The 19,221-nt window shown below is 45.4% G+C and overlaps 1 protein-coding gene across 9 annotated transcripts in view; it reads right to left on the bottom strand.

Annotated features, from left to right (window-relative positions):
• Positions 1-19,221, bottom strand: part of LOC142464108 (embryonic protein UVS.2-like) — a 68,304-nt gene that overhangs the window by 43,613 nt on the left and 5,470 nt on the right. For 8 of the 9 annotated variants that reach the window (XR_012787590.1, XR_012787591.1, XR_012787592.1 and 5 more), the window contains 2 exons: positions 18,914-18,935; positions 7,920-8,031 (listed from right to left, as the gene is read on the bottom strand). The gene's annotated coding sequence lies outside the window, so the exon portion shown is untranslated. Of the gene's footprint in view, positions 1-7,919; positions 8,032-17,621; positions 17,683-18,913; positions 18,936-19,221 lie in introns of all 9 variants that reach the window. The other variant, XR_012787593.1, reaches the window with a different exon arrangement.

Below are 19,221 nucleotides of genomic sequence, written 5' to 3'. Positions count from 1 at the left end.
AGCTGGTTAAGTCCTCGTGCAGCGGCCTTTTAGCGATCTCATTATGTGGACCCTGAGCACAGTGTTATAACGGGGTTCAGTTGTGTATATATAATCAAAAACAAATACTCTATACTTTTCTGTGGCTAACAAAAATGCTTTTATTTGTGAGAGCTTTCAAGATACACTGAACTCTTCTTCAGGCATTGTTCCAATGGATAATGCAAGTAAAGTTTTACTTTAAAACAGCTTGGAATGTTATCTGTGGATGAAACCTATCCCCCCCCCCCCCCCCCTGTGCAGTATGCAATTTATGACTTTAGTTGTTAAATGGTCCCTGAATGTTTGTGATGTAAGAGTGTGTGTATGTTTATGTGTGTATATGTGTAAATATAAATGTATAAAGCGCCCACAGTGTATACATCACTTTACAAAAGGTGTGTGGAGGGGGAGTGTATAATAATGGTGTTGGTGGGTGTTGAAATGTAAGAGGGTGTTGCATTATTATAAATGTGTGTGGATATTATGTAGTCCCTATTAGTATGTAGACATAGAATTACATTGCACATTTGTATGTGTAAGAGACTGGTGTGTGTGCATTCATATAGCGCAGAATTTATAGACATGGGATTTAGCACACATAATCATTATCATAAGAGGGGATATGATAACTACAGTATTTACAAATATATTCGGGGACAATACAAGGAGCTTTCAAAAGAACTATTCATCCCACGGGCAGTACAAAGGATTTGGGGCCATCCCTTCAGGTCGGAGGAAAGGCGATTTCACCAGCAACCTAAGGAAAGGGTTCTTTACAGTAAGGGCAGTTACAATGTGAAATTCATTACCCATGGAGACTGTGATGGCAAATACAATAGATTTGTTCAAAAAAAGGTTGGACTTCTCTTTAGAAAGGAAAGGTATACAGGGATATACCAAATAAGTATACATGGGAAAGATGTTGATCCAGGGATTAATCCGATTGCCAATTCTTGGAGTCAGGAAGGAATTTATTTTCCCCTTATGAGATATCATTGGATATCTGGGGGGTTTTGTTTGCCTTCCTCTGGATCAATAAGTAAGTATAGATATAGAATAAAGTATCTGTTGTCTAAATTAGCATACAGTAGGTTGACGTACAGTTAGGTCCGGAAATAATTGGACATTGACACAATTTTCATAATTTTGGCTCTGTACGCCACCACAATGGATTTTTAAATGAAACAACAGAGATGCAAAAGAAGTGCAGACTTTCAGCTTTAATTCAAGGGGTTGAACAAAAATATTGTATGAAACGTTTAGGAATTGCAACCATTTTCATACACAGTCCCCTTATTTCAAGGGTTCAAATGTAATTGGACAAATTAACACATCATAAATAAAATGTTAATTTTCAATACTTTGTCAAGAATCCTTTGCAGGCAATGACTGCTTGAAGTCTGGAACGCATGTACATCACCAAACGCTGGGTTTCCTCCTTTGTGATGCTTGCCAGGCCTTTACTGCAGCTGTCTTCAGTTGTTGTTTGTTCGTGGATCTTTCTGCCTTAAGTTTTGTCTTCAGCAAATGAAATGCATGCTCGATCGGGTTGAGATCAGGTGATTGACTCGGCCATTGCAGAATATTCCACTTCTTTGCCTTAACAAAACTCCTGGGTTGCTTTCTCAGTATGTTTTGGGTCATTGTCCATCTGTAAAGTGAAGCGCAGTCCAATCAACTTCGCTGAATTTGGCTGAATCTGAGCAGACAATATATCCCTTGTGACATAGTCCAAAGATGTTAGGCAGCTTTCTGCCCCATTTTAGAGCAGAAAGTGCAGGAATAGCTAAAAATGATCCGTTCCACAGCTTCACATTAACTCAGGCAGCTGGATGGAAAATCCAGACCACAGATTACAATGGCTCTAGTTCTCCCTCACCTGCTCTTCTAATCACATGCACAGGTATTTAGAGCAGAGAGGTTTTGCATTTCACTCTCTCTCCTTGGAGCCTGGGGGCTGGGGGTGTCGCTACTCTCCTGCATCCAGTATCGAGGTTGACGGCCTCTCCACGTATCACAGTACCAGAGGATTTGCCTGGACACCCCAAACAGATAAGACAAACAAATGGTTACTGCTGTTGCTAAAAGACTGTGCTGTATCTTGTGACCCTAAATGAGAGAGCATTGTTTTAAGCTGGGGAACCAGTTTAGTTGGCCAGCAGCTGTTAGAGAGACTGATTTTGATGTGTAGTTAGATCCCTGAAAGGGATAGGATTTTGTTTATATAATTTGGTTTCTTTTTACTTGAAATAACAGTGTGGGAAATACTGTAACAATGAAATGAGTGAACTGCTGAATGAAAGTATCTGAGTACCTCTAACCTACACATGTTAAAGCTGCAGTACCTTACTTGGATGAAAATAAAGCAGGCAGAAGCCTGAGTTAAGCAGCTTAATACTTTGCATGATCCTGTTTTTGTATTAAATAACCCTAGAAGACTGTGTCGGGAAGAACCCAGACAGACGTCAGCACTACAAAAGAGGGGCGTTTGTCACATATGGTGGAGAATGCGGGCAGACACTAAAAAGTCTGTGGGTTTGCAAATAAATGCGGGGGGTTAAAATGGCCGCCCAGCTGAACTAAAGTACAGATGCTATGAGTGAAGTCTGTCCCGCTGTGTATATCAGTTGTGCTTCTAGCATACACAGAGAATGTGCGAAGTGTGGATGCAATAGCACCCTGAACCCAAACAGAAAACCAAAATGTTTTGCTGAAGAAAAAAAAAAAAAAAAAAATTTTGCATCTAGCAAGTGCTGTTTGTAAAGCTTATGCCTTTTGCTGAAGTGAGTGAATTTGCAGCTAGCAAGTGCTGTATGTAAGCTGCTGAAGTAAGTGAAATTGCAGCTAGCAAATTGTCCCTGCCGGGTTTCTAAAATGGCCGACGTGAAATGTTTGTTGTGTAATGTACGTAACCATTCAAAACAGTGTCCCTTCAGGCCATACTATGATCACGACCCTGGAGGAGAGCTGTACCCACAGATGAATTTAGTATGCTGGGCCTGTCGTGAAGTAGGTCACATGGAAGATGTGTGCCCCAAAATTTTCAAAGACAAACAGCTGCAAAAGCAAGCAACGCCCTGTGAGTGCAAGCAAGATGTGGAAGCTGATAACAGTGAATGTGTGCCCAGGACCACTGATATCTCTGGAGCTAATAAAGCAAAAAGAAAGAAAACTGTTCCTCAAGTCACAGGGGAAGTGACCGAGCCACTTGAACCTGCACTGTCAGGACATGCGTCAGAAAGGCGCCGAGATGAGCAACAGCCCATAGGGCCTGGCGCAATCGTCCCAGGAATGACGACACGCCTAGAGATGACAAAGGCTACTGCTACCATCATAGGCAGAGAGCCAAGCGAATAAAAAAAAACAAGAACTGACTGGAAACTATGCTATGAGATGTCCCAGAAAGATGTGCAAAACTTCATCACAGAGTTGGGGGTTTCTCGGCAAGAGGCTAGCGCGCTTAAAGCAGAGCTGGAACTCTCACGCCATGAGGTCTACGCTCGCAGCACAGAGCTGTGTACATTGAAGGAAACCTATGAGAATACCCTGAGTAATTTAGAGACTGTAAAAAGAGAGAATGTAAGTCTGACACAGAAAAATTCAGACTTGACTGACCAGATCAGTGAAGGTGATGAGAAACTTCACCAAGCAGAAAAAGTGGAGAAGCAATTGATCCAGGAAAAGTTAGAAATGCAGGAAGCACTGCAGAATACAGAATCAGCGGCGATCCAGGCGACACAATCTGCAGAGCTCCAAAAAATGGAGGCGCTGATGCAAACCCAGAGCAAGCACCAGAAAGAGGTGAAGACCCTGAGGGAGGTCTGGCACGATCAGGTTGGAGAGCTGCAGAAGCAGATGGCTGAGCGCGAGATACAGTGCGCCAAGAGAGAGGAGGTGTCCGTCCGTCAGGTGGTTTGCCTGACACTGCGCTATAAAAGCGAGATGGCCGATATCTACAAGCAGCTGGACCACACGGCAAATGAGGGGGCCCGGCTGCAGCTGGAGCTGGACAAGACCCGGGAGTAGCACCTGCAGCTGCAGGTCAAGAATAGAGAAAATGAAACAGAGTTAAACCTCGCTCTGAAACAGATGACGGACATGGGAGAAGCGGCTAAAGTGGTTCAGTCGGGCTATCAATCCTACCTCCTAACCAAGCAAGCGGTACGTTCCTATACGTGTATCTTCAATGCTGTTGCAATATTACGATTTGCTATAAAGATGAAGTTGGAGAAAGAGATTCCAAGGCTAAAAGAGACACGGTCACAAAAGGAGACCAGGGAAAGTAAACTCAATGCCCTCACTGATGACAAAGAGGAAGGAGAAAGAATTGACTTTGATTGTGCTGCTGTTATTCCAGAAACAGATAGGCACCCTCCTGAGAATATACTCCCTGATCTGGAATTCAAAAATCCAGATCCTCAATTTCATTTACGTTGTCCAGAAGATTATCAAACTAGTGGACACACCCAGGACAACACAGAAGATGTTTTAGCCAAGTGGGTGGCAGTTCCTGAAAACACAAACTTGTTGACAGATCCTGATGACATGGTTAATATGGACTACGTTTGTACAGAGGCAACTAGGTCTCCAAAACCCAAAGGCCTGGTAATGGCCACAAAAGGGAAATCAAAGATTGAAAAGAAAAAACAACGAAGGTTAACACGGCGCCTGAATAGTTCCATATCTCACCAATCTGGACCACACTGTGGAGCCAAGGAGAATCTGGTCCAAGGGTCTCATCAGAAGCTAAAGAAACAGTCCAGTCATTTGCAGGTTGCAGCGGGCTATGAAATAAAGTCAAAGGATGCAATAGACTGGAAGTCAAAAAAAAAAAAAAAAAAAAAAAAAAAACAAATGTTTGGGGGAACTGACCGATTTATTTTTTTTATTACACGTGTGGACTACTGTATGTCACGGACACTTAACTATGCAAATAAGCATTTTGTCAATATTACAATGTTATATTGGTTCTCTGTGTTGAAAATGTAGCTAAACTACAAATTAATATACAGGGTTGATGGCCCTTAAGATTACAAGGCTGTAGTATAAGAGAAAAAATATTGGTAGCTTACAATATGGAAAAAAAAAAAATGCCCTTTTCGGTTGGTAAATTTATAATGAAGTTCATATTCGTATCATGTGAATACTTAATGTTGTACTGAGGAGTTAGCTCAAGTATTTCAGGTAGGACGCTCACCCCAGTGAGGTCCATGGCCGCTCACCCCAGTAGGTGTGAGCTGGGGAGGGGGATATGTGACATAGTCCAAAGATGTTAGGCAGCTTTCTGCCCCATTTTAGAGCAGAAAGTGCAGGAATAGCTAAAAATGATCCGTTCCACAGCTTCACATTAACTCAGGCAGCTGGATGGAAAATCCAGACCACAGATTACAATGGCTCTAGTTCTCCCTCACCTGCTCTTCTAATCACATGCACAGGTATTTAGAGCAGAGAGGTTTTGCATTTCACTCTCTCTCCTTGGAGCCTGGGGGCTGGGGGTGTCGCTACTCTCCTGCATCCAGTATCGAGGTTGACGGCCTCTCCACGTATCACAGTACCAGAGGATTTGCCTGGACACCCCAAACAGATAAGACAAACAAATGGTTACTGCTGTTGCTAAAAGACTGTGCTGTATCTTGTGACCCTAAATGAGAGAGCATTGTTTTAAGCTGGGGAACCAGTTTAGTTGGCCAGCAGCTGTTAGAGAGACTGATTTTGATGTGTAGTTAGATCCCTGAAAGGGATAGGATTTTGTTTATATAATTTGGTTTCTTTTTACTTGAAATAACAGTGTGGGAAATACTGTAACAATGAAATGAGTGAACTGCTGAATGAAAGTATCTGAGTACCTCTAACCTACACATGTTAAAGCTGCAGTACCTTACTTGGATGAAAATAAAGCAGGCAGAAGCCTGAGTTAAGCAGCTTAATACTTTGCATGATCCTGTTTTTGTATTAAATAACCCTAGAAGACTGTGTCGGGAAGAACCCAGACAGACGTCAGCACTACAAAAGAGGGGCGTTTGTCACACCCTATACACTTCAGAATTCATCCGGCTGCTTCTGCCTTCTGTCACATCATCAATAAACACTAGTGACCCAGTGCCATTGTAAGCCATGCATGCCCATGCCATGTGTTTTACAGATGATGTGGTATGCTTTTGATTATGAGCCGCTCCAAGCCTTTTCCATACTTTTTTCCTCCCATTATTCTGGTACAGGTTGATCTTAGTTTCATCTGTCCAAAAAAATGCTGTTCCAGAACTGGGCTGGCTTTTTTAGATATTGTTTGGCAAAGTCTAATCTGGCCTTTCTATTCTTGAGCCTTATGAATGGTTTGCACCTTGTGGTGAATCCTCTGTATTTGCTCTCATGAAATCTTCTCTTCATGGTAGACTTGGATAATGATATGCCTAGCTCCTGGAGAGTGTTCTTCACTTGGCTGGATGTTGTGTAGGGGTTTTTCTTTACCATGGAAAGGATCCTACCATCATCCACCACTGTTGTCTTCCATGGACGTCCAGGCCTTTTTGTGTTGCAGAGCTCACCAGTACGTTCTTTTTTTCTCAGAATGTATCAAACTGTTGATTTGGCCACTCCTAATGTTCCTGCTATCTCTCTGATGGATTTTCTTTTCTTTTTTTAAAGCCTAAGGATGCCCTGTTTCACTTGCATTGAGAGCTCCTTTGACCGTATGTTGTGGGTTCACAGTAACAGCTTCCAAATGCGAATGCCACACCTGGAATCAACTCCAGACCTTTTACCTGCTTAATTGATGATGAAATAACAAAGGAATTGCCCACACCTGTCCATGAAACAGCTTTTGAGTCAATTGTCCAATTACTTTTGGTCCCTTGAAAAAGAGGGGGCTACATATTAAAGAGATGTAATTCCTAAACTCTTCCTCCAATTTGGATGTGAATGCCCTCAAATTAAAGCTGATCAACTGCACTTTAAGCCCATATTCATTATTTAACTGTAACTTGAATTTATTTTGGTACACAGCTGAAATAACAAAACTTGTATCAGTGTCCAATTATTTCCGAACCTAACTGTATGTCTTTTTTTCAACCTCATCTACTATGTAACTATGTAACATGGGAAGAGAGTTCTCTTGTGTAGTAGCTCAAGAAACAGTGCTCTCTCTTCCCATGAGTGCTAAATCCCATGTCTATAAATACTGCGCTATATGAATGCACACACACCAGAAAGGAATCGGGTATTTGTATTTGATTATTATGCTCGGCCAACATGGTACAAATACCTCTACATCAATATATATCCCCATCTGCATGTACAGTGGCATGTTCATTTTCAAGAAAAAATGTGACAACCCCCAAATCCCTCAGCTGGGGCTAAATGAGCACAAAAGATTAATTGCAATGGGAGTTTTTGTTAAATATGGTGCCCATTTTTGCCCCACTTTTGCAGCCAGGAGACTTTAATAAATGAGTCCTCAATTTCTGGGGGAGGCAGAAATTTGGAATTTCTTCATTGTTCCCTTGAATTACTCTGGATAATCTATATAAGAGGGAAATCCATTGCAGCCCCCCGCAAGTAAAGGGGGTTACATGACAAAATAATAATGTAGTTTCTTAACAGTGTACACAGCACTGTACATAGAAATGTTGCAGGCACAAGTCCCTGTCATTGAATTTACAATCTATTTTCTGGTGCCTGAGGCACAGGGAGATAAAGTGACTTGCCCACAGAAGGAGCTGACACCTTGCTGACCCTCTGCCATTGTTTTCAGAGTCGGCGCCTTTACTCACGGAGCCGTTCCTTCAGCTGTTACCAAAGCTGTCACCAAAGCTGTCACCAATAAGCTGAGCCTTTTCTATCACCATCAGATTATATACTAGACTCTATTCTATATAGTAATGAAGACTGAGTCAGGATACCTTGGTTGGCCTTTGAGACTATAGAGGAGATGTCCTCTTCTGCTTCCTTGATCTCCTGCTTCTTCCTTTCCAGAGCTTCGAGATGCCAAAGTCTTCTTCATTTCTATTAAATCTGCAAGAACAGAAACAGTTACCGCTGCGATCTGTACAGACACAATCCTCAGAGGGAGAAACACAAGAAAAAAAGGGTTCTTAATAATGTGCAGAATGTCGTCTTTATACTTATACTAATATTTTGCTTATTTCTCCTTTGAATAATATATATCTACCATGTTGAAGCAACATGGGGAAGAGAATCTTGCCGCACTTGGAATGGTGAGGACACCATCCTCCAGCAGTGGATCAATAAGGGCTGAAGATTATGATGAAGAAGGATGATATATATCTTTATAGAATGGCATTACCAGATTTAGGGGTCTATGCAGTAAGAAGCGAAAAAAAAGCATTAGCCAGTTTTGGAACTAGCCATGTTTTTGGCGTGTTAAACTCGCTGTATGCTGTAAGGGCCGAATCCCTGGCGAATGAATGCGCCACTACCATTTAATAAAATGGCGAGTAACCGGTGGCGAGACGGCTGCCTGGCGAGAAGCTGCCGAGAAGCCGTCCCCTGCCGAGATATGTCTGCAGCAGAGAGAGAACCTCCGCTCTCTCTGCGCAAAGTTCGGCATATTAAAAATTATTTTAGAAACCATTTTATTCATAGTGTACATGTGCAGGGGGTCTCCGGAGCTGAACTGCATTGGTTTCAGGTCCGGGGACCCCCTGCTTCCCGAGATACAGGCCACTTTATGAGGGGCCGGTATCCCTCTGCATGTCAAGGTCCCGATCACGTGACCGCGGAATGTAAACAAAGCAGAGGGATACCGGCACCCCCTAAAGGGGCCTGTATCTCGGGAAGCAAGGGTCCCCGGACCTAAAACCAAAGCGGTTCAGCTCCGGAGACCCTCTGCTCATCTACACTATGAGTAAAACACATATATCAATAAACAATCATTCCTTACCTTTGCGGCTATGTGCTACAGTAACGAAGCAGCATGAATGTATTTTTAATAATAGTGTACTGTGAGCAGGGGGTCCCCTGAGCTGAACCGCATTGCTTTGTGGACCAGGGACCCCCTGCTTCCCGAGTTACAGGCCCCGGTATGTGTCATCGGGTGGCAGTGTCGCCGCCATCTTTATAGCGTCCCATTCGTGCCGTGGCCGCTATAAATATGGCGGCGACACTGTAACTGATGCCCCAAACCGGGGCCTGTAACTCGGGAAGCAGGGGGTCCCTGAGCCACAAATCAATGCGGTACAGCTCAGGGGACCCCCTGCTCCCGCACAATATTATTAAAATACAGAAATGCTGCTTCATTACCATAGCGGATAGCCGCTAAGGCAATGAAGGGGTTAAGGCACATTAGCATGTTTACTGGGGACATTTGCCCCCAATAAACATTGCAATAAACACCATACACACCCTGTGTATTTAAAATACATAAACACCAATCAATACATTAAATACATATAGCACTCACCCATTTCCGGCTGCCACGATGAAGGCCATCCTCATCTTCATCCTGCCCATGCCCCCTCCGCTGCTGCAAAACAGACACAAGAATAAAAACATCCCGTGTAATGTCCCCTAACCCCATAATCACCATAGCGGTTATTAACCGCTACAGTCATTAAGGGGTTAACCCACCCTCACCCACCACTCGGGACGCCTACATACCCTCCCACACTAACCCCCACCCCGTGAGACCTAACCACCCTCACCCACTACCCACAAGGGAGGCCTGCCCACATACCCTTGGGGCCAATACACCCACCCCCCACTCCCAGTACCCACAATAAAAACAATACACAGCCCCACAATAAGCATCATTCTATTTATTAAATACATTACCCCACCCCCTGTGCCCCCCCATAAATACATGATTTATTCTTTTACATACAGGGTTCATACCCCAGCCCCACACAAGTTCCCGGCGGTCTGGCGGGTTACCTGACAGACCTACAGGGTACCAGCAACTTGTTTCACACAGGTTCTGGAGGCCTGTTGGTGGGTCCCGCCAAGCGCCATGGCCCCCAGGTGGTCTCCTTGGGTCACCGTGGGCCACAATTGGGTCCCCACGGTAGTCCCACGGATGTCTGGGAGCCCCGGGTCAGACCCACAGGTGTCGGCGGGGCCTCGGGTGGTTCTCACAGGGTCTGGGGAACTCACGAGTGCTCACTACGGGTCCGCGGTGCCCCCACGGATGTGAGACCACCGCGTCATCCCCGCACCTACGGGTCCGCGGTGCCCCCACGGATGTGGGACCACCGGTTCTTCCCCGCAGACTACGGGTCCGCGGTGCCCCCACAGATGTGGGACCGCCGCTTCATCCCCGCAGGTGTCACCCGTGGAACCACCAGCCTGATACCAGTGAGATACCCGAGGAGACCGCAGGTGGTCTCCAGAGGTCTCACGCAGAACCAAGAAACCAACCCTGAATGTAAAAAAAATAAACCTGGCCTATACATTAAATACATACACCCCCCCCCCCACACCCAACACCTACAGTAGAATAATGTGCAAAATAACTATAATCCAGATAGGGATAATAGATTATTTGCCCATTATTAAACACATTAACTAGCATATTAAAATAAATAAAGTACTACTGACCTCATCAATAAGAATCCCCCGTCGCCAGCAACATCCTTGTCTTTCGTTGCCCACAAAATACATAGCCAATACATAGCCAATACATTGCAATTACATTCAGATATCAATTAACCCCTTAAACACCTTATCGGATAATAACCGCAAAGGTAATTAAGGGGTTAAGCCACACTGGCCCGATACCCACCCTTCACTCATTCATTTGTACAGTGGCTTCATCATGCAACTATATATATATATATATATATATATATATATATAAGGGACAAGATACAACAGCGCAAATACCAAACACTTAGTTAGATGTAGAGTATATAAACTATACACCTTGCCAATCAATCAACTGAGAGGTGATAAACCCTTTAAACCACTAACCCTACAGATTGCTGCCAATCAGGTCCACGGCTCCACACCTGCCGCAATAGAGTATACAGAGAAGAAGTGACCTAGGCGCAAATTGCAGGGAGAGGAAGAGAAGAGGGGGGGGAGAAATATATCATAGGGCAGTATGTCAGAACAATCGGGACTTAGGTGGTAAGATATGCAATTACCGTTTGTCAGCAATTTAAAGCCTTTAATCCACAGTGGGACTCAGGAACTCTGCTACTGATGAACTTCAATTTCGTCTTGGGTTTCTTAGACTGCACACGATCATTCAAGCAATTTTCACAGCTTCATCATCCTTCTGCTGCTGGAAGGTGTCCTGTCACGGAATGGATCTCGCGGGGGGGGAGGGGGGGGCGGGGGGAGAGGGAAGGAGAGTAATATAGGAGAAAAGGAATATAGTGTAAAACCTTTAATAAAACTCCTATCTAAAAACAACAGTTGGTATCCCACTCACATGTATTGAATCGGATCAGAGCAGTTGAGAGTTTAAACTGAGTCTCTCACACTCATAACACAGAAACGCCGGTCCACTGCACGGCTGGTATACCAGAGTCCTTCCGCATCACGTGTGTCGGCTCCAACTCTCGCGAGCGTTCGTCTTCCACAGTTCCTCTGTCACGGCTTCTGCTCTGGTGCCGGGGGTTTCTCTGCAATGGGTCTCTGTCTGCTCCACCAATGCGCATGCCCTACGCGTTTCTCCACTTGGGCTTCGTCAGGGGCTAGCCCCTGACGAAGCCCAAGTGGAGAAACGCGTAGGGCATGCGCATTGGTGGAGCAGACAGAGACCCATTGCAGAGAAACCCCCGGCACCAGAGCAGAAGCCGTGACAGAGGAACTGTGGAAGACGAACGCTCGCAAGAGTTGTAGCCGACAGGGGCTAGCCCCTGACGAAGCCCAAGTGGAGAAACGCGTAGGGCATGCGCATTGGTGGAGCAGACAGAGACCCATTGCAGAGAAACCCCCGGCACCAGAGCAGAAGCCGTGACAGAGGAACTGTGGAAGACGAACGCTCGCGAGAGTTGGAGCCGACACACGTGATGCGGAAGGACTCTGGTATACCAGCCGTGCAGTGGACCGGCGTTTCTGTGTTATGAGTGTGAGAGACTCAGTTTAAACTCTCAACTGCTCTGATCCGATTCAATACATGTGAGTGGGATACCAACTGTTGTTTTTAGATAGGAGTTTTATTAAAGGTTTTACACTATATTCCTTTTCTCCTATATTACTCTCCTTCCCCTCACCCCCCGCCCCCCCCCCCCCCCCCCCCGCGAGATCCATTCCGTGACAGGACACCTTCCAGCAGCAGAAGGATGATGAAGCTGTGAAAATTGCTTGAATGATCGTGTGCAGTCTAAGAAACCCAAGACGAAATTGAAGTTCATCAGTAGCAGAGTTCCTGAGTCCCACTGTGGATTAAAGGCTTTAAATTGCTGACAAACGGTAATTGCATATCTTACCACCTAAGTCCGATTGTTCTGACATACTGCCCTATGATATATTTCTCCCCCCCCTCTTCTCTTCCTCTCCCTGCAATTTGCGCCTAGGTCACTTCTTCTCTCTATATATATATATATATATATATATATATATATATATATATATATATACAGATATATATATATATATCTCTGTATATATATATATATATAGTTGCATGATGAAGCCACTGTACAAATGAATGGGTGAAGGGTGGGTATATATATATATATATATATATATATATATATATATATATATATATATACTGTATATGAACCAATATACAAATAAATGTAGAAGGGTTATCAAAAACATGCTGTACTACAAATACCACTTACCATTACGTGGTCAACGAAAGACAAGGATGTTGCTGGCGACGGGGGCTTCTTATTGATGAGGACAGTTGTACTTTATTTATTTTAATATGCTTGTTAATGTGTTTAATAATGGGCAAATAATCTATTATCCCTATCTGGATAATAGTTATTTTGCACATTATTCTACTGTTGGTGTTGGGGGGGGGGAAGATGTATGTATTGAATGTATAGGCCAGGTTTATTTTTTTTACATTTAGGGTTTGTTCCTTGGTTCTGCTTGAGACCTCTGGAGACCACCTGCGGGTCTCCTCGAGTATCTCACGGGTATCAGGCTGGTGGTTCCACAGGTGACACCTGCGGGGAAGAACCGGTGGGCCCACATCCGTGGGGGCACCACGGACCTGTAGGTGCTGGGATGAAGTGGTGGTCTCACATCCGTGGGGGCACCGCGGACCCATAATGAGCACTCGTGAGTTCCCTAGACCCCGTGAGAACCACCCGAGGCCCTGCAGACACCTGTGGGTCTGACCCGGGTCTCCCAGACATCCGTGGGCCTACCGTGGGGACCCAATTGTTGCCCACGGTGACCCAAGGAGACCACCTGGGGGCCATGGCGCTTGGCGGGACCCACCAACAGGCCTCCAGAACCTGTGTGAAACAAGTTGCTGGTACCCTGTAGGTCTGTCAGGTGACCCACCAGCCCGACGGGGACTCGTGTGGGGCTGGGGTATGAACCCTGTATGTAAAAGAATAAATCATGTATTTATGGGGGGGCACAGGGTGTGGGTAATGTATTTAATAAATAGAATGATGCTTATTGTGGGGCTGTGTATGGTTTTTATTGTGGGTACTGGGGGTGGGAGGAGGGGGTATTGGCACCAAGGGTATGTGGGTAGGCCTCCCTTGTGGGTAGTGGGTGAGGGTGGTTAGGCCTCACGGGGTGGGGGGTTAGTGCGGGAGGGTATGTAGGCCTCCCGAGTGGTGGGTGAGGGTGGGTTAACCCTTAATGACTGTAGCGGTTAATAACTGCTATGGTGATTAAGGGGTTAGGGGACATTACATGGGATGTTTTTATTCTTGTGTCTGTTTTGCAGCAGTGGAGGGGGCATGGCCAGGATGAAGATGAGGATGGCCTTCATCGTGGCAGCCGGACATGGGTGAGTGCTATATGTATTTAATGTATTTATTGTCCTTTATGTATTTAAAATGGGCACATTCACTATTATCCATTTGTGGATAATAGTCATTGTGCCCATTACTATACTGTATGTGTTAAGATGGCGGGGGTTATTTATCTATCAGTATGTATGTGTTTTGACATAAATTTTGGGGGGGGCACATAATTGGTACTGCAGGCCTGCGGGTAGCACCCAAGGGCCCCCGCCAGCCCGCCGGCCTATAGTATCATTGCTGTGCATATATGTTATGTTAGGGGGGTATAGGGTTTGTTGGGGTCATATATATGTGAGAATGGTAATGTTGTTTTTAAATATATATATATATATATATATATATATATGATACGAACCAATCCAAAGACCAGTAAAGAGACAGCAGACCGCACGGGGTTTATCCAAAAATCTATATTCACAACATGAAATACACGTAAGCCAGGCTTACGTGTATTTCATGTTGTGAATATAGATTTTTGGATTAACCCCGTGCGGTCTGCTGTCTCTTTACTGGTCTTTGGATTGGTTCGTATCATACTTATTCTCTATGGGACTAGCATCTGCTATTACAACCTTTTCTACTACAGTGTGCTGACTGACCTTCATGTGTATATATATATATATATATATATATATATATATATATATATATTTAAAAACAACATTACCATTCTCTCGTCCGGTAAAGAAAGACTGCACTCGGTTCAGTAATCATGAAAAACTGTATTGGGCATCTGAATAGAAAAGATAAGTCACCCAATCCGACATTTCGGTCCTGGAATAGGACCTTTCTCAAGATATATTTATTTATTTAAATATATTTATTTTTTTATTTAGATTTATTTATTTAGATATCTTTATTTATTTATTTAGTGTGGGGCTGTTGTGTGTTTTTTTTTTATTGTGGGTAGGGGGGGTGTATGAAGGGGGGTATTAGCCCCAACGGTGGTTGTTTAGTGCTTGCGGGTGGGTAGCGGGAGGGCTTAACCCCTTCATGACCGGAGCGGTATTAACTGCTACGGTCGTGAAGGGGTTAAGTGCACCCGCAACCCCCCCGCAAGCCCTAAACAAACAACAAGGGCCAAATACCCCCTTCACCCACCCCCGCTACCCACAATAAACCTGGCACGGTGGGTTAACCCCTTCATTGCCTTAGCGGTTAGCCGCTAAGGTAATGAAGTGGCCTTTGAATGCATTTTTCCTGCCTCGGCTGCATGCCGGGGGGCTCCGGTGCTGGTATTAATGGTATCAGCTCAGGAGACCCCCGGCATCAATCCCAGCCAGGAAAAAGGACAGAATTTTTTCTAAGTGCCGATCCGCCGCTCATCAGCAGCCTCTCACCATCAACTAGCCAACTTTTTTTGCCGTGCTGGATTCGGCATAAAAGACGCCATTCTAGAGTGGCGAATAGCGGCGCAAAGCTACTCGCCACTACTAGAATACAGCGTGGCGGAAAATGTGTCTATTTTAGGCGAAAAGTGCCTTCTCGCCTCGCCACTGGCGGAAAAAAAAAACGCCAAAAAACCTCGCGGTTTTTTTTTGATTCTCGCCACTTTCTCGCCCCTTTCTGAATAGGGGTAGGCATTTTTGGCGTGAAACAGGCGAGAAGTGCCTTTTCGCCGCTTACTGCATGAGGCCCTTAATGTTAAACATTACTAGACTGAAACCGTTGTCTTGAAGAACTCGCAGAGGAAATGTTGAATGTGAAGTATAACCAGCCACTGGTGGGGCCATATTATTCTGAATGTCACACCCTACTGCAGTTACTGACCTTATCGTTATTAATCGGGGTAACTCCATATTTCACATAAAAACATTGAAACATTATTTGTATTGTATTGTATGTCTTTATTTATATAGCGCCATTAATGTACATAGCGCTTCACAGCAGTAATACACGTGGTAATCAAATAAATAACAGATAATATAAATAACAGATCATGGGAATAAGGGCTTTAGACATAAATGTAATGTAGCCGTGTTCCCCCTCTCATTTCGCCCCCCTCACCTGGCTCACGGGTGCCGCTGAGCCCAATGGTGGTCCCATCGGGCGGCCGCAAGAGTGGGGGCAGTAGGATCCTGCTTCGGGGGGTTGCCGGGGACGCGTGCGGCCGGTTGCTAGGGCTACGATCGCGTTGCGAGGACTCCCTGCGCTCCCGAAGCAGGGCGGCAGGGCGCCGCCATTTCACATGAGTTCGGGCATGCGCAGTGAACATCTTTGTGCGGTGGCCAGCAGAGAAGATCGCGCATGCGCAGTGATAGCGCGCGAGAGGCAGCCAACCAGCAGAGGGCTCTAGAGAGTGACTACATATCCCATGAGCCTAAGGAGCGCCCCACGTGACCCCAGGGAGCCAATAGGGCTACAGCATCTCCCTGCAGAGGAGAATAGATACATTTCGCGGGGTTTGAGCACGTATGTTAGTTGGTGACCGGAGCAGCTAGGGGAAGAAGGTAGGGTGCAGGAGTCAGTGACTCCCTGCATTAGGCCAGCAGCCCCCTACTCCCCAGGTAGCCCTGAGCCCCCAGTAGTGTTGTGTTGTTCAGGGACAGGCCCCAGGTTAGGGACCCTGCCCCTTATTATCCAGAGTCAGTTAGGGACACAGCGGACGCTGCGCATCCATCCAGAGGTCTGGGCTCAGACCTTCGCTGTCGTTGCAGCAGCCATCCAGGTGGGATCGCCCCGGACGGTAGTTCCTGTGGTCAGCGGTCATCGAATCCTTTGTGAAGCTCCTTGGCAGGCCCGTGCACTGGAGTGCTCGGCAGGTAACCATCACCAAGTGCACCAACTATACTCTATTATACGTACACGGGACTAGTGGCTGCGCAGTCACACATATCTATCTCACGTGAAGGGACATATTGTGTGGGGTTACTGGACACGGAGTGGGATCACCCGGTGAAGGGGGGTAGCGTCCTGCAAGACACAGTAGTTAGTGTCTCCTCTAGAGAGGGACACCTGTTGATATCTATGAATAAGTACGGTTGCTACAGTAAAGTTATTGGTTGTTTTACATGCTGTGTGTGTGATATATATATTGTCCTGCGACGAACCACTCCCCCCTCCGGTGGGAGCCATCGCAGGTGGAGGCGCTGCACCGAGTACCACGTTACTCCTATTATTTATACGTGCCCCAGGCTCCCCGTGGCGGAGGTTTAGGCCTCCTGTGAGCCTAACAGGTAAAGCACCACACCTGGTAACATTAAGTTCCCCGCACACACATACTGCACCGACACACTTTATTCGAGTAAATACCCGGTATGTACCTGGCAGATACCTGGAATGCGCCACTCCTAACCTCTGACAAGCCCCGTTGCATTTGCCTTGCCAGCCTGGGTTCATGCCTGGCTGATGGGCGGCTGATCTGTTAAATGATAATGATTAGGATTTAATAGGCTGCAATGCTTCGCGTGTCTACCAGATGGCATAAATTCATGAATTGTAATGCAGTTTATATATATATACTGTGCAGTATTGCAGCCAGCGGGAATAAAATGCTTCAATCCCTGCTTGGAAAATAACTCAATGTACTCGGGCAGAAAACAGTCACAAACCTCAATACACCCGGGTATACCCGAATTCGTGGGACTAGCCAAGCTCGAATAAAGTGTGTCGCCAGTGTACTATATGCTATTGGGTGGGGGAATACCCGTTACAGTAACATTAAGGAAGAGGAGTTATTTGGTTTCTCTTATTTACCGTTCTCAGAATCAGCGAGTGCTTTGGGGACATTATTTACCGAACTTGTCTCAACTGGATTCTGTGCAGAAAAAGATGAATGAAAGATATTCACGTACCTTTCATCCCACACACATATTTGCTGAGCAGCAGTTTATATTCTATTACAGAAATGAAGGCGACAGAAGGATTTTTTTTATCATCCCTACCTTTCAGGGGAAATTCTTTCTACCTGCCATGCAAGATGAAAATGCTGCACTGTATAATGATAACATGTATAACACAGTATACCACCTTCCAACTCTTTAGACACCATTTAGCTGCCCCCACCAGCACTGAAGGAGTTACATATTTACAACTCCCCTATAGGATATGTATGGTTAACATACATTTAACATGGCAATGATTAAAAGGTGTCACGTCGACCAAAAGCTTAAGTATTAATGACAAAAAGTACTTGCTTCAAATAAGCACTAGTTATAGATGTAGCCATGCTGTAAAATGGCATACAGTTCTCTCTCATGCTGGCAGTAAACCTGGTAAATTGCAGGATTGCCAGCATCAATCATGGAGGTTTGCCCTCACACCCTGGTGAGGTGTCATATGTATTTAAGGGGAGTGGTAACATGCTCTGAGTCCACCGTTAGTGACGTCAGAGATGTGCCTGTATCCTGAGGTATATAAGGCACTGCACTGCCCAAAGTTAGTGTGTACTACTTGACCAAGTTCAGAGTGAAGGTCAAGGTGTTGATCAGTGGTGAAGTTAAACCTAAGAACAGCAGCAGCAAGGCTGGCTGAGCCTACACTGTGTCCAGGGACCTGGCACAGACGGTGATCTCCCTGAGGGGAGAGGTGATCCCACTTCATTAGGAGGGCAGACCTTTCAAAGGGAAGTACAGCCATGATGAGCGGCTGAGTTGCTAGCTGTGAGGGGCAGTTAGCCCACCAATCAATAAAGATGCCCTGTTTCAAGATAACCCCACTGTGTGAGACTGAAGTTACTCTCCAGCGGAAGGCACCACCAAGAAGGAGTTCCTCATCAGGACCATCTCCCTGTGGACACAGAGATCCTGATGAGGTGGAGGCGCTGCACTGTATGTAGGTAGGACTCACGTACACTACCTCAGCTGCCTGTCTGGGCTGACATTCCCCAAACACCATCATGCGTGAGACTCAGGAGTCCTGTTGCCAATGGGTGCACCACCAGACACGACCATGTAATGGGGACTGGTTAGACCACAGGGGCCAATGTGAGATTCGGTGGGTCCACTTAGCCAGAAAATCTGTTACATAGAGAAAATAAACTTGCTTACCATTGTAGTCCTCCCCACTGAGCTGAAAGAAAGTAAAGTTGGAGTTTTTAATTGTTATTAAAGTATTTAAAGATGTGTAAACACAAAGTCCCTGGATATCCACATCCTTACATCACATAACATGGGGGATTCTATATGTATTCTGCAAACTGACTTGGGGAGATTATCTGCAATGGGCATCATTACCAAACTGACAAGGAAGGCAAAGCTTAATGTGTTTTCTCCTCTTTCCACAGAAGGTGTCCCAGGAAATGGGCCAAGCACTCTGGGGATGAAGCAGGGAACTCTTTAGTGTAGATAGGAGCTGC

This window comes from Ascaphus truei, chromosome 12, assembly GCF_040206685.1.
Source record: "Ascaphus truei isolate aAscTru1 chromosome 12, aAscTru1.hap1, whole genome shotgun sequence".
NCBI lineage: Eukaryota > Metazoa > Chordata > Amphibia > Anura > Ascaphidae > Ascaphus > Ascaphus truei.
The sequence above is the reverse complement of the archived record's forward strand: the minus strand, read 5'-3'. Positions and strand labels throughout refer to the sequence as shown.